A 6,967-nucleotide genomic window follows, 5' to 3' on the forward strand; every position below is an offset into this window, starting at 1 on the left:
ATAAAACTTAGAAGTTGATTTAAATCTATTGATCGTTGCTCTTGTTAAAGAGCTCGAGATATGGATAAATGTTTACTCTAACTAAGTTTTCAAAATAAGTTCCTGGTCCTAACCGGGTCATAAAACTTAGAAGTTGATTTAAATCTATTGATCGTTGTTCATCTTAAAGAGCTCGAGATATGGATAAAAGTTAACATGAACTAAGTTTTCAAAATAAGTTCCTGGTCCTGACCGGGTCATAAAACTTAGAAGTTGACTTAAATCTATTGATCGTTGTTCTTCTTAAAGAGCTCGAGATATGGATAAAAGTTAACAAGAACTATGTTTTCAAAATAAGTTCCTGGTCCTAACCGGGTCATAAAACTTAGAAGTTGATTTAAATCTATTGATCGTTGTTCTTCTTAAAGAGCTCGAGATATGGATAAAACTTAACACGAACTAAGTTTTCAAAATAAGTTCCTGGTCCTAACCGGGTCATAAAACTTAGAAGTTCATTTAAATCTATTGATCGTAGTTCTTGTTAAAGAGCTCGAGATATAGATAAAAGTTAACACTAACTAAGTTTTCAAAATAAGTTCCGGGTCCTAACCGGGTCATAAAACTTAGAAGTTGATTTAAATTTATTGATCGTTGTTCTTCTTAAAGAGCTCGAGATATGGATAAAAGTTAACAAGAACTAAGTTTTCAAAATAAGTTCCTGGTCCTAACCGGGTCATAAAACTTAGAAGTTGATTTAAATCTATTGATCGTTGTTCTTGTTAAAGAGCTCGAGATATGGATAAAAGTTTACTCTAACTAAGTTTTCAAAATAAGTTCCTAGTCCTAACCGGGTCATAAAACATAGAAGTTGATTTAAATCTATTGATCGTTGTTCTTCTTAAAGAGCTCGAGATATGGATAAAAGTTAACACGAACTAAGTTTTCAAAATAAGTTCCTGGTCCTAACCGGGTCATAAAACTTAGAAGTTGATTAAAATCTATTGATCGTTGCACTTGTTAAAGAGCTCGAGATATGGATAAAAGTTTACTCTAACTAAGTTTTCAAAATAAGTTCCTGGTCCTAACCGGGTCATCAAACTTAGAAGTTGATTTAAATCTATTGATCGTTGCTCTTGTTAAAGAGCTCGAGATATGGATAAAAGTTTACTCTAACTAAATTTTCAAAATAAGATCCTGGTCCTAACCGGGTCATAAAACTTAGAAGTTGATTTAAATCTATTGATCGTTGTTCTTCTTAAAGAGCTCGAGATATGGATAAAAGTTAACACGAACTAAGTTTTCAAAATACGTTCCTGGTCCTAACCGGGTCATAAAACTTAGAAGTTGATTTAAATCTATTGATCGTTGTTCTTCTTAAAGAGCTCGAGATATGGATAAAAGTTAACACGAACTAAGTTTTCAAAATAAGTTCCTGGTCCTGACCGGGTCATAAAACTTAGAAGTTGACTTAAATCTATTGATCGTTGTTCTTCTTAAAGAGCTCGAGATATGGATAAAAGTTAACAAGAACTATGTTTTCAAAATAAGTTCCTGGTCCTAACCGGGTCATAAAACTTAGAAGTTGATTTAAATCTATTGATCGTTGTTCTTCTTAAAGAGCTCGAGATATGGATAAAAGTTAACATGAACTAAGTTTTCAAAATAAGTTCCTGGTCCGAACCGGGTCATAAAACTTAAAAGTAGATTTAAATCTATAGATCGTTGTTCTTCTAAAAGAGCTCGAGATATGGATAAAAGTTAACACGAACTAAGTTTTCAAAATAAGTTCCTGGTCCTAACCGGGTCATAAAACATAGAAGTTGATTTAAATCTATTGATCGTAGCTCTTGTTAAAGAGCTCGAGATATAGATAAAAGTTAACACTAACTAAGTTTTCAAAATAAGTTCCTGGTCCTAACCGGGTCATAAAACTTAGAAGTTGATTTAAATCTATTGATCGTTGTTCTTCTTAAAGAGCTCGAGATATGGATAAAAGTTTACTCTAACTAAGTTTTCAAAATAAGTTCCTGGTCCTAACCGGGTCATAAAACTTAGAAGTTGATTATAATCTATTGATCGTTGCTCTTGTTAAAGAGCTCGAGATATGGATAAAACTTAACACGAACTAAGTTTTCAATATAAGTTCCTGGTCCTAACCGGGTCATAAAACTTAGAAGTTGATTTAAATCTATTGATCGTTGTTCTTCTTAAAGAGCTCGAGATATGGATAAAAGTTAACACGAACTAAGTTTTCAAAATAAGTTCCTGGTCCTAACCGGGTCATAAAACTTAGAAGTTGATTTAAATCTATTGATCGTTGCTCTTGTTAAAGAGCTCGAGATATGGATAAAAGTTTACTCTAACTAAGTTTTCAAAATAAGTTCCTGGTCCTAACCGGGTCATAAAACTTAGAAGTTGATTTAAATCTATTGATCGTTGTTCTTCTTAAAGAGCTCGAGATATGGATAAAAGTTAACACGAACTAAGTTTTCAAAATAAGTTCCTGGTCCTAACCGGGTCATAAAACTTAGAAGTTGATTTAAATCTATTGATCGTTGCTCTTGTTAAAGAGCTCGAGATACGGATAAAAGTTAACACGAACTAAGTTTTCAAAATAAGTTCCTAGTCCTAACCGGGTCATAAAACTTAGAAGTTGATTTAAATCTATTGATCGTTGTTCTTCTTAAAGAGCTCGAGATATGGATAAAAGTTAACACGAACTAAGTTTTCAAAATAAGTTCCTGGTCCTAACCGGGTCATAAAACTTAGAAGTTGATTTAAATCTATTGATCGTTGCTCTTGTTAAGGATCTTGAGATATGGATAAAAGTTAACACTAACTAAGTTTTCAAAATAAGTTCCTTGTCCTAACCGGGTCATAAAACTTAGAAGTTGATTTAAATCTATTGATCGTTGTTCTTCTTAAAGAGCTCGAGATATGGTTAAAAGTTAACACGAACTAAGTTTTCAAAATAAGTTCCTGGTCCTAACCGGGTCATAAAACTTAGAAGTTGATTTAAATCTATTGATCGTTGCTCTTGTTAAAGAGCTCGAGATATGGATAAAAGTTTACTCTAACTAAGTTTTCAAAATAAGTTCCTAGTCCTAACCGGGTCATAAACCTTAGAAGTTGATTTAAATCTATTGATCGTTGTTCTTCTTAAAGAGCTCGAGATATGGATAAAAGTTAACACGAACTAAGTTTTCAAAATAAGTTCCTGGTCCTAACCGGGTCATAAAACTTAGAAGTTGATTTAAATCTATTGATCGTTGTTCTTCTTAAAGAGCTCGAGATATGGATAAAAGTTAACACGAACTAAGTTTTCAAAATAAGTTCCTGGTCCTAACCGGGTCATAAAACTTAGAAGTTGATTTAAATCTATTGATCGTTGTTCTTGTTAAAGAGCTCGAGATATGGATAAAAGTTAACACTAACTAAGTTTTCAAAATAAGTTCCTGGTCCTAACCGGGTCATAAAACTTAGAACATGATTTAAATCTATTGATCGTTGTTCTTCTTAAAGAGCTCGTGATATGGATAAAAGTTAACAAGAACTAAGTTTTCAAAATAAGTTGCTGGTCCTAACCGGGTCATAAAACTTAGAAGTTGATATAAATCTATTGATCGTTGTTCTTCTTAAAGAGCTCGAGATATGGATAAAAGTTAACACGAACTAAGTTTTCAAAATAAGTTCCTGGTCCTAACCGGGTCATAAAACTTAGAAGTAGATTTAAATCTATTGATCGTTGTTCTTCTAAAAGAGCTCGAGATATGGATAAAACTTAACACGAACTAAGTTTTCAAAATAAGTTCCTGGTCCTAACCGGGTCATAAAACTTAGAAGTTGATTTAAATCTATTGATCGTTGTTCTTGTTAAATAGCTCGAGATATAGATAAAAGTTAACACGAACTAAGTTTTCAAAATAACTTCCTGGTCCTAACCGGGTCATAAAACTTAGAAGTTGATTTAAAGCTATTGATCGTTGCTCTTGTTAAAGAGCTCGAGATATGGATAAAAGTTTACTCTAACTAAGTTTTCAAAATAAGTTCCTAGTCCTAACCGGGTCATAAAACATAGAAGTTGATTTAAATCTATTGATCGTTGTTCTTCTTAAAGAGCTCGAGATATGGATAAAAGTTTACTCTAACTAAGTTTTCAAAATAAGTTCCTAGTCCTAACCGGGTCATAAAACATAGAAGTTGATTTAATTCTATTGATCGTTGCTCTTGTTAAAGAGCTCGAGATATGGATAAAAGTTTACTCTAACTAAGTTTTCAAAATAAGTTCCTGGTCCTAACCGGGTCATATAACTTAGAAGTTGATTTAAATCTATTGATCGTTGTTCTTCTTAAAGAGCTCGAGATATGGATAAAAGTTAACACGAACTAAGTTTTCAAAATAAGTTCCTGGTCCTAACCGGGTCATAAAACTTAGAAGTTGATTAAAATCTATTGATCGTTGCTCTTGTTAAAGAGCTCGAGATATGGATAAAAGTTTACTCTAACTAAGTTTTCAAAATAAGTTCCTGGTCCTAACCGGGTCATCAAACATAGAAGTTGATTTAAATCTATTGATCGTTGCTCTTGTTAAAGAGCTCGAGATATGGATAAAAGTTTACTCTAACTAAGTTTTCAAAATAAGTTCCTAGTCCTAACCGGGTCATAAAACTTAGAAGTTGATTTAAATCTATTGATCGTTGTTCTTCTTAAAGAGCTCGAGATATGGATAAAAGTTAACACGAACTAAGTTTTCAAAATAAGTTCCTGGTCCTAACCGGGTCATAAAACTTAGAAGTTGATTTAAATCTATTGATCGTTGCTCTTGTTAAGGATCTTGAGATATGGATAAAAGTTAACACTAACTAAGTTTTCAAAATAAGTTCCTTGTCCTAACCGGGTCATAAAACTTAGAAGTTGATTTAAATCTATTGATCGTTGTTCTTCTTAAAGAGCTCGAGATATGGTTAAAAGTTAACACGAACTAAGTTTTCAAAATAAGTTCCTGGTCCTAACCGGGTCATAAAACTTAGAAGTTGATTTAAATCTATTGATCGTTGCTCTTGTTAAAGAGCTCGAGATATGGATAAAAGTTTACTCTAACTAAGTTTTCAAAATAAGTTCCTAGTCCTAACCGGGTCATAAACCTTAGAAGTTGATTTAAATCTATTGATCGTTGTTCTTCTTAAAGAGCTCGAGATATGGATAAAAGTTAACACGAACTAAGTTTTCAAAATAAGTTCCTGGTCCTAACCGGGTCATAAAACTTAGAAGTTGATTTAAATCTATTGATCGTTGTTCTTCTTAAAGAGCTCGAGATATGGATAAAAGTTAACACGAACTAAGTTTTCAAAATAAGTTCCTGGTCCTAACCGGGTCATAAAACTTAGAAGTTGATTTAAATCTATTGATCGTTGTTCTTGTTAAAGAGCTCGAGATATGGATAAAAGTTAACACTAACTAAGTTTTCAAAATAAGTTCCTGGTCCTAACCGGGTCATAAAACTTAGAACATGATTTAAATCTATTGATCGTTGTTCTTCTTAAAGAGCTCGTGATATGGATAAAAGTTAACAAGAACTAAGTTTTCAAAATAAGTTGCTGGTCCTAACCGGGTCATAAAACTTAGAAGTTGATATAAATCTATTGATCGTTGTTCTTCTTAAAGAGCTCGAGATATGGATAAAAGTTAACACGAACTAAGTTTTCAAAATAAGTTCCTGGTCCTAACCGGGTCATAAAACTTAGAAGTAGATTTAAATCTATTGATCGTTGTTCTTCTAAAAGAGCTCGAGATATGGATAAAACTTAACACGAACTAAGTTTTCAAAATAAGTTCCTGGTCCTAACCGGGTCATAAAACTTAGAAGTTGATTTAAATCTATTGATTGTTGCTCTTGTTAAAGAGCTCGAGATATGGATAAAAGTTTACTCTAACTAAGTTTTCAAAATAAGTTCCTGGTCCTAACCGAGTCATAAAACATAGAAGTTGATTTAAATCTATTGATCGTTGTTCTTCTTAAAGAGCTCGAGATATGGATAAAAGTTAACACGAACTAAGTTTTCAAAATAAGTTCCTGGTCCTAACCGGGTCATAAAACTTAGAAGTTGATTTAAATCTATTGATCGTTGCTCTTGTTAAAGAGCTCGAGATATGGATAAAAGTTTACTCTAACTAAGTTTTCAAAATAAGTTCCTGGTCCTAACCGGGTCATAAAACATAGAAGTTGATTTAAATCTATTGATCGTTGTTCTTCTTAAAGAGCTCGAGATATGGATAAAAGTTAACACGAACTAAGTTTTCAAAATAAGTTCCTGGTCCTAACCGGGTCATAAAACTTAGAAGTTGATTTAAATCTATTGATCGTTGCTCTTGTTAAAGAGCTCGAGATATGGATAAAAGTTTACTCTAACTAAGTTTTCAAAATAAGTTCCTGGTCCTAACCGGGTCATAAAACTTATAAGTTGATTTAAATCTATTGATCGTTGTTCTTCTTAAAGAGCTCGAGATATGGATAAAAGTTAACACGAACGAAGTTTTCAAAATAAGTTCCTGGTCCTAACCGGGTCATAAAACTTAGAAGTTTATTTAAATCTATTGATCGTTGCTCTTGTTAAAGATCTCGAGATATGGATAAAAGTTAACACGAACTAAGTTTTCAAAATAAGTTCCTGGTCCTAACCGGGTCATAAAACTTAGAAGTTGATTTAAATCTATTGATCGTTGTTCTTCTTAAAGAGCTCGAGATATGGATAAAAGTTAACACGAACTAAGTTTTCAAAATAAGTTCCTGGTCCTAACCGGGTCATAAAACTTAGAAGTTGATTTAAATCTATTGATCGTTGCTCTTGTTAAAGAGCTCGAGATATGGATAAAAGTTTACTCTAACTAAGTTTTCAAAATAAGTTCCTGGTCCTAACCGGGTCATAAAACTTAGAAGTTGATTTAAATCTATTGATCGTTGTTCTTCTTAAAGAGCTCGAGATACGGA

This window comes from Humulus lupulus, chromosome 4, assembly GCF_963169125.1.
Source record: "Humulus lupulus chromosome 4, drHumLupu1.1, whole genome shotgun sequence".
Lineage (NCBI taxonomy): Eukaryota > Viridiplantae > Streptophyta > Magnoliopsida > Rosales > Cannabaceae > Humulus > Humulus lupulus.